This window comes from Triticum dicoccoides, chromosome 5A (assembly GCF_002162155.2).
Source record: "Triticum dicoccoides isolate Atlit2015 ecotype Zavitan chromosome 5A, WEW_v2.0, whole genome shotgun sequence".
NCBI classification, from domain to species: Eukaryota; Viridiplantae; Streptophyta; class Magnoliopsida; order Poales; family Poaceae; genus Triticum; species Triticum dicoccoides.
Genome location: NC_041388.1, coordinates 373311233 through 373321417, shown reverse-complemented (window position 1 = coordinate 373321417; position 10185 = coordinate 373311233).

Genomic DNA, 10185 nt, shown 5'->3' with positions numbered 1-10185 from the left:
TTTTTTTTTTGCGAATGCATATTGTTTATTTCTGTATGTATACAGCACCACTGCGTGTCACGGCCGGATTAGCAAGGTGCAACCGTGCAAGGATCGAATCCGGCTGCATATTCGTCGAGCCCTCCATTGCATCCGTTGACACCTGACACCTGGGCACCTGGCCGGGTCGTACAACGGAATTTAGAACCGCATGCAGTTATTCACTGGACCAAAGAAACGAGGCCATATGCTTCGCTTTCGAACCTTCCGGAACCGCGCCGCACCGGATGAGCTGCTGTGATGTTTAGCCGGACGTTAGCATGTTTATAATCACCATCTAACGGACTCGTGCTCAGAAAACAAATCATGTAACGGACTCGAGAAGAAAGAGAGCTGGCACGCATAAAAAAAGGGCTAACGAGCATCAGCGCTGTCATGAACGCATGATCGTTTCCGCACAAAAACGCATGATCGTTTCCGCACAAAAACGCATGATCGTTAATCTTGTTAGAAGAAAGAAACGTGGCTAAACAACCAACGCCTTTCCTCGGGAACAAACCAACCACAAAAGAGAAGACGGCAGCAGGCTCAAGAAAATGGCACAAGGAAAACACGGAGAGACGGTGCAGAAGCAGCAAATGATCTTTGGGTACTCGACCTCGCAAAGGATGGATCTCTGGGTACTCCCCAGAGGGCCGAGGAAAGAACGAATGGGACATGCAGGGTTGCCTCGTTCGGTTCCAAGTGGCCTTTGCCATCTGCAGCTAGTGTTCTTGGGTAGGATTGGTGTGGGCTGCTGCACTCTAGCAAAGTCGCCGCATGGTCAACCTTCATAATGCATATGAAGGGCGTTTTACATGCACATAGAACATGTCGAGTCAAAGTCTAAATACATTTTCATTAAAAGGGAGTCTGCGTGTATTTTTTTACATTTTTTTTGAAACGGAGGTAAAAGTTTTGCCTCATTTTAAAGAAGAAGAGAATTGCCCGGTTAATTAACAGAAACCGGGCGAAAACCGTTACAACATGCCCACACAGGACACACAGGGCGGCCTGACAACCCACATAAGAACGCACACACGTCGTCGAGGACGGAAGCGTCGTCGAGGTAGCAATCCGGTGTCATCGTCATCACACCATCGCCAGGGCGACTCCGACTCCACCATCAACGACCACCGAAGAAGCCCTCACCATAAACTAGCGTCGAGGCCTGCACCGGACAACGCCAAACAGTCCACCGCACGCGCCGAAGACCAGGCAGCTCCGACACTGGTGACGAGCATTGCAGGGGGAAAGCGCTGGACCTGCGTCGAGCCAGCGCCGGAACCGACCACCCGTCTCGTGTCATCGTCACCACGGAAGCACCTCCTCTCCAGCTCCGACTTCAGGAAGACAAGTGAGGCTCGGCAACCCCTCGAACACGCCGGATGAGACCGACTACCAAAGCTTAGCAGCAGCCCAACTCCACCCGAAGCCGCCACCATTGCCACACAAGAAGTCGCGCCACAACACCATTGCCGGACGCACACCTGCCGACCGCAATGCCGCAAGCGTCCAACCCATGAAGCGCACAGACAGGATTCAAAGCTCTGCAAGACGACGCCCCAAAGAAGGAAGCGACAATGTCGACGCCGTCGTCCGACCTGACTGGGCCTTAGGCTTTCACCCGAAGAGCTGGAACCGAGGGTGTGCAGGGGATGGACTCCACGGCGGCGCCTCCAAGGAGGTGACACGACATCCGCGGACGCCAACGCCGCCGGCCGGCAGGATCCGGCAAGCTTTCGCCCGAAGCACCTTCCAACACCACACCCACACGTGAAGCACCGCATCGCTGACCCGCACACCTCCCACGAAGCCATCGCGCCATGACTAAGTAGAAGCCACCACATACCTCGCCGACGGCCAGAAAGACGTCGCCGAGCCCGATCCGGCAGAAAACGACCAGATCTGGCATCCCACCGTCGCTGCAACACCATGATACGTCTCCAACGTATCTATAATTTTTTATTGTTCCATGCTATATTATATTCTGTTTTGGACACTATTGGGCTTTATTATACACTTTTATATTATTTTTGGGAATAACCTATTAACCGGAGGCTCAGCCCAGAATTGCTGTTTTTTTTTGCCTATTTTAGGGTTTCACAGAAAAAGAATATCAAACGGAGTCCAAACGGAATGAAACCTTCGGTAACGTGATTTTCGGAACGAACATGATCCAGAGGACTTGGACCCTACGTCAAGACGTCAACCAGGAGGCCACGAGGTAGGGGGCGCGCCTATCCCCCAGGCGTGCCCTCCACCCTCGTGGGCCCCCTGTTGCTCCACCGACGCACTCCTTCCTCCTATATATACCTACGTACCCCCAAACTACTAGATACGGAGCCAAAACCCTAATTCCAGCACCGTAACTTTCTGTATCCATGAGATTCCATCTTGGGGCCTTTTCCGGAGCTCCACCGGAGGGGGCATCGATCACGGATGGCTTCTACATCACACCATAGCCTCTCCGATGAAGTGTGAGTAGTTTACCTCAGACCTACGGGTCCATAGTTATTAGCTAGATGACTTCTTCTCTCTTTTTGGATCTCAATACAAAGTTCCCCCCCCCCTCTTGTGGAGATCTATTCGATGTAATCTTCTTTTGCGGTGTGTTTGTTGAGACCGATGAATTGTGGGTTTATGATCAAGTTTATCTATGAACAATATTTGAATCTTCTCTGAATTCTTTTATGTATGATTGGTTATCTTTGCAAGTCTCTTCGAATTATCAGTTTGGTTTGGCCTACTAGATTGATCTTTCTTGCAATGGGAGAAGTGCTTATCTTTGGGTTCAATCTTGCGGTGTCATTTCCCAGTGACAGTAGGGGCAGCAAGGCACACATTGTATTGTTGCCATCGAGGATAACAAGATGGGGTTTATTTCATATTGCATGAGTTTATCCCTCTACATCATGTCATCTTGCTTAAAGCGTTACTCTGTTCTCTTGAACTTAATACTCTAGATGCATGCTGGATAGCGGTCGATGTGTGGAGTAATAGTAGTAGATGCAGGTAGGAGTCGGTCTACTTGTCTCGGACGTGATGCCTATATACATGATCATACCTAGATATTTCTCATAACTATGCTCAATTCTGTCAATTGCTCAAAAATAATTTGTTCACCCACGGTGAATACTTATACTCTTGAGAGAAGCCACTAGTGAAACCTATGGCCCCCGGGTCTATCTTCCATCACATTAATCTTCCAACACTTAGTTATTTTTATTGCCTTTTATTTTACTTTGCATCTTTATCATAAAAATACCAAAAATATTATCTTATCATATCTATCAGATCCCACTCTCGTAAGTGATAGTGTAGGGATTGACAACCCCTTATCGCGTTGGTTGCGAGAATTTATTTGTTTGTGTAGGTGCGAGGGACTCGTGCGTGGCCTCCTACTAGATTGATACCTTGGTTCTCAAAAACTGAGGGAAATACTTACGCTACTTTGCTGCATCACCCTTTCCGCTTCAAGGGAAAACCAACACAAGTGCTCAAGAGGTAGCACACCACAGAGACCTCCAAAGGCTGGCACGCTGCCAGCCATTGCGTAGATGAGCCCCTCATAGCAGGAAGGAGTGGGCCGCGCCCGCCCCGACTCGCCGGAGATGGGCGTCCGTCCGAAGAACCGGAGCCCGCCGACGAAGCAAACCACGGCTGCCACCCACGACAGACGCTGCTAGAGGCCGACAAGCCAGACAAAAGCCACAGGGACGTGCCCCAAAGGCCTACTGGCGCCGCAGCTGAGGCCACCGTCCCACCTGGAGCTGCCGAGATGCGCAGCAGAAAGGGGATCGAGCCTCCCCCACCTCGAGCGCCTTCCGCCAGACGGGGAGAAGAACCCCGCCGCATGCCGCGCCTTGCGCGCCCACGCCGCGCCACCCCGCCCCTGACCGCGGTCGTCCACGCCAGATCCACGCGAGCTCCCGCCGGAGCATACGGCCCGCGCCGCCCCCGCCCAAGCTAGAGGTGGGGAATACCCCGCCACCACCGAGCCGCGTGGGCTTTGCTCGGCGACGTTCGCCGGCGACGGCGAGGGAAGGAGCGGACGGCCTAGACTGAGCGACGGTGGCTAGGGTTCACTCCCTGGCCGTCTGCGGGAGCGACCTGGGGAGCGTGTTTTACTGAAGGGCACTTTTTTTACACATAGACTCCTCTTGTCATTGACTACAATGGTTCTGCTCCAATAATTGACAATTCGTAACACATTTGATTCATCTCGACTTCTCAGTGGAAAATTAGTCCAAATGCTACTTACATCGATCGAACATCTAATGTTTAGTTAGACTATAAACTAATAGTTGTGGCAGTGATGGCTAGATTCGTCGGCAGGGTTTGTTGCGGCCACAGCCGCGCTTACCATAGCCATGCTTAGAGGGGGCTGACCATGAATTCCACGTTCTTACCATAGAAAATACTATGGCAAGGCAAGAAAATTATTACCAACACATCGTCCATGTTGTTTGTCAGCACTTGCTCTGTCGCAAGGACATCCCTGCCCTTGCCCAAGCCGGTCGGCAAAAGGGAGTCTCGGTCTTAGGCCAAGGCAGCAGACAACACAATGGTGGCAGTGAAGAAAAAGACGGCTACAACCTCATCGACACTCCCCCCCCTCAACATCCATCGATGTCGGTGACTACTGCGTGGCCTCCACCTACTTCAAACTCGCCAACTGAGGATGAGGTGGATTCAGACGAGACCACGAGCAAGGCAAACATTCTCAACGTTTTGGCTGAAAGTGTTTCCTTATTCTTCTTCTTTGTTTTTGTTTGCAATTGATTAGGAAATTGGTGCATGATTTGATATTGATTACTAGGTTCTTTCTTTATTTTTGTAGTGAGCAAATGAATGGTGATGATGTCGCTTTCATTGAAGAATTGAATGTGAGATACACACTTGGGATCAATGACATTAGGATGTCAATGCCATATGCCCAAATAAGAGAAGCCGAGGTGGTGGTCAAGGAGATTGAAGTAAAAGAGAAGAGGAGTAGGCTGTGTAACTACAAGACCGAGGAAGACCAAGCTTTGTGTGAAACTTAGCTCGAGATCTCTCTCGATGCCACAGTCGGGGCCGACCAAACCAAGGAGAAATTTTGGCAAAGGATCAAGTACTACAATAACACGGTGACCATTCCCTCTAATCACACAGTTGGATCACTCACATAATTGGAGTTTGATCCACAACTAATGCAACTGACGGGTCGGATGTGCTGAGTAAGTCAACCTTTCGCCGCCGAGTGGTGTGCCCATCACCGAGTATGAGTCTGCCATACAAGCTCTTTACAAATAAATGAACAAGAAAAATGACTCCCGACTCTTTACTTTGCATCACTGTTACTCCAAGCTTGATGGACATGAGAAGTGGAGAAGGTGAAACTTTGAAAACACATAAAAGAGGCAAAATGATCAGCCAATGGTGATGATGATGACTTCGGAGAGAACCCCGCCACTCATGTGCGCCCGAATGGATCAAAATATGCAAAGCAACTGAAGAAGAGCGGTGTCGTTGTTGAGCATACAAGAAAGAATTGATTGCTATAGTGTAGGTGAAATGAAAAATGGTGGGCGAACATGCGAACGAGAAGATGACTTGTTTCTATGAGATGAAGGGCATGGAGGACAAGTGGAACACAGAGGCGGTGACCGAAGATAGAAAGGTGCCAACGAAGGATAAATGCTTGAGATTGATAAGAAAATGCTTGAACTAGAGGCCATGGTAAAAAAATACTTGAGATTAAGGCGCAAAAGATCGCAATGGTGGATGATGAACAAACGGAGAAGAAGGTGGTTGAGGACCGTGCTACCATGTCCATGGATCTTAGCAAAATGGAGGAGAATACAAGAAAATATTGAGAGTTCACTGGGGACATCTTGGCTAAGATGTGAGTGATACGTCTCCGTCGTATCTACTTCTCCAAACACTTTTGCCCTTGTTTTGGACTCTAACTTGCATGATTTAAATGGAACTAACCCGGACTGACATTGTTTTCACCAGAATTGCCATGGTGTTATTTTTGTGCAGAAATAAAAGTTCTCGGAATGACCTGAAAATCAATGGAGTATTATTTTGGAATATATAAGAAATACTGGAAGAAGGATCCACGTCAGGGGGCCCACCACCTGTCCACGAGGGTGGGGGGCGCCCTACCCCCTAGGTGCGCCCCCTGCCTCGCGGGCCCCCTGAAGCTCCACTGACCTCAACCTTGACTCCATATATTCACTTTCGGGGAGAAAAAAGAGAGAGAAGGATTCATCGCGTTTTATGATACGGAGCCGCCGCCAAGCCCTAAACTCTCTTGGGAGGGCTGATCTGTTGTCTGTTCGGGGCTCCGGAGAGGGGAATCCGTCGCCATCATCATCATCAACCTTCCTCCATCACCAATTTCATGATGCTCACCGCCGTGCGCGAGTTATTCCATCGTAGGCTTGCTCGATGGTGATGGGTTGGATGAGATTTATCATGTAATCGAGTTAGGTTTGATAGGGTTTGATCCCTAGTATCCACTATGTTCTGAGATTGATGTTGCTATGACTTTGCTATGCTTAATGCTTGTCACTAGGGCCCGAGTGCCATGATTTCTGATCTGAACCTATTATGTTTTCATCAATATATGATAGTTCTTGATCCTATCTTGCAAGTCTATAGTCACCTACTATGTGTTATGATCCGGCAACCCCGAAGCGACAATAATCGGGACCACTCCTGGTGATGACCGTAGTTTGAGGAGTTCATGTATTCACTATGTGTTAATGCTTTAGTCCAGTACTCTATTAAAAGGAGGCCTTAATATCCCTTAGTTTCCAATGGGACCCCGTTGCCACGGGAGGGTAGGACAAAAGATGTCATGCAAGTTCTTTTCCATAAGCACGTATGGCTATATTCGGAATACATGCCTACATTACATTGATGAACTGGAGCTAGTTCTGTGTCACCCTATGTTATGACTGTTACATGATCGATCGCATCCGGCATAATTCTCCATCACCGATCCAATGCCGACGAGCTTTTCCTATATTGTTCTTCGCTTATTTACTTTTCCGCTGCTACTGTTACCATCACTACAAAACCCAAAAATATTACTTTTGCTATCGTTACCACTACTATCATATAACTTTGCTACTAAATACTTTGCTGTAGATATTAAGTTTCCAGGTGTGGTTGAATTGACAACTCAGCTGCTAATACTTGAGAATATTCTTTGGCTCCCCTTGTGTCGAATCAATAAATTTGGGTTGAATACTCTACCCTCGAAAACTGTTGCGATCCCCTATACTTGTGGGTTATCAAGACCATTTTCTGGCGCTAGGGAGCATAGATCTATTCTTTGAGTGACTTGGGATTCATATCTGCTTATCATTATGAAGAACTTGAAAAATCAAAGAACCAAGATTTTTCCCTCAACTACGAGGGGAGGTAAGGAACTGCCATCTAGCTCTACACTTGATTCACCTTCTGTTTTGAGTAAACTTGCGACACATACAACTGCTATTCATTCTGATATGTCGCATGTTATTGATGATGCCACTTCTGCTATGCATGATACTTATGATGAAACTACTTCTATGCTTGATACTACTATGCCACTAGGTGAATTTCTCGATGAACAACTTGCTAGGGCTAGATAGAATGAAATTATTGAAACTAATAATATTGATGAAAGTGATGATGAAGATTCTCCCCCTAGATCTGAATTGCCTGTTGTTCCTGAGGGTTATGTTATGGATGAAGAAACTGCTAGAGACTTTCTTGTCTGCAATGATAGAAGTGATCTTAAGAAGTTATTAGCTAAGCTTAAAGAAAAAACTCTGAATGCTAGAATGAAATATGATCCTGCTTATGCTACTTCACCTGTCTTTATTACTGATAAGGATTATAGTTTCTCTGTTGATCCTGATATTATTACTTTGGTTGAATCTGATCCTTTATATGGCTATGAATCTGAAACTGTCGTGGCATATCTTACTAAATTAAATGATATAGCTACCCTGTTCACTAATGATGAGAAAACTCGCTACTATTATATCCTCAAATTATTTCCGTTCTCATTAAAGGGTGATGATAAGATATGGTTTAATTCTCTTGATCCTGGTTGTGTGCGTAGTCCCCATGATATGATTTACTACTTCTCTGCTAAATATTTTCCCACTCATAAGAAACAAGCTGCTTTAAGGGAATATATAATTTTGTGCAAATTGAAGAAGAGAGTCTCCCACAAGCTTGGGGGAGGCTTCTCCAATTACTTAATGCTTTGCCTGATCATCCCGTCAAGAAGAACGAAATACTTGATATCTTTTATAATGGACTAACCGATGCTTCCAGAGATTACCTGGATAGTTGTGCTGGTTGTGTTTTCAGGAAAAGAACTGTTGATCAAGCTGAAATTCTATTGAATAATATGTTGACTAATGAAAATAATTGGACACTTCCTGAACCAACTCCTAAGCCAACTCCGAAGAAAGGGGGTATTCTATTTCTTAGTCCCGAAGATATGCAAGAGGCAAATAAATCTATGAAAGAAAAATGTATAAAAGCTGAAGATGTTAAGAATTTACCACCTATTGAAGAAATACATGGTCTTAATTTGCCTCTTGTTGAAGAAATACACAGTCTCGATAACCCGACACAGGTAGTAAAGGTAAACTCTCTCTATAGATATGATAAAGCTGAAATCCCTCCTGCTAAGTTTGCTAGCCAATGTTTGGATGAATTTGATAACTTTATGGTTAAGCAAGAAGATTTCAATGCTTATGTTGGTAGACAATTGAAACATAATGCTTACATGATTGAACACTTGAGTGATTATATGGCTAATATTAAGGGTGAACTTAAACTTATTAGTAAACATGCTTCTATGGTTACCACTCAAGTAGAATAAGTACTTAAAGCTCAGAATGATTTGCTCAATGAATTGAATAGTAAAAATAATGACTTTGCTATTAGAGTTGCAACTAGAGGAGGTAAAGTGACTCAGGAACCTTTGTATCCTGAGGGTCATCCTAAGAGAATTGAGCAAGATTCTCAAAGAATTAACGTTTATGCACCTAGTCCTTCTAAGAGGAAGAAAAAGAAAAATGATAGGACTTTGCATGCTTCTAGTGAACCTGTTGTAGACACACCTGAGAATCCCAATGATATTTCTATTTCTGATGCTGAAACACAAGCTGGTAATGAACATGAACCTAGTGATAATGTTAATGATGATGTTCATATTGATGCTCAACCTAGCAATGATAATGATGTAGAGATTGAACCTGTTGTTGATCTTGATAACCCACAATCAAAGAATCAATGTTATGATAAGAAAGACTTTGTTGCTAGGAAGCACGGTAAAGAAAGAGAACAATGGGTTCAGAAACCCATGCTTTTTCCTCCTAAACCATCCAAGAAAAAGGATGATGAGGATTTTGAGGGCTTTGCTGAAATGATTAGACCTATGTTTTTGCGTATGCATTTGACTGATATGCTTAAAATGAATCCTTATGCTAAATATATGAAGGAAATTGTTACTAATAAAATAAAGATACCGGAAGCTGAAATTTCCACCATGCTTGCTAATTATACTTTTATGGGTGGAATACCAAAGAAACTTGGAGATCCAGGAGTACCAACTATACCATGCTCCATTAACAGAAACTATGTTAAAACTGCTTTATGTGATCTTGGAGCCGGTGTTAGTGTTATGCCTCTCTCTTTATATCGTAGACTTGATTTGAATAAGTTGATACCTACTGAAATATCTTTGCAAATGGCTCATAAATCAACTGCTATACCTGTCGGTATTTGTGAGGATGTGCCTGTTGTGGTTGCAAACGTTACTATTTTAACGGACTTTGTTATTCTTGATATTCCCGAGGACGATAGTATGTCTATTATTCTTGGAATACCCTTTTTGAATACTGTAGGGGCTGCTATTGATTGCACCAAAGGCAATGTCACTTTTCATGTTAATGGTAATGAGCATACGGTACACTTTCCGAGGAAACAACCTCAAGTCCACAATATCAATTCTATTGGAAAAATTCCAACTATTACTATTGGAGGTTTTGAATTTCCTCATCCTACTGTCAAGAAGAAATATGATATTCTTATTGTTGGGGACATGCATATCCCCGTTGAGGTAACCTAGTGTTATTCGAAAATTCTCCGGTTTCATGTTAT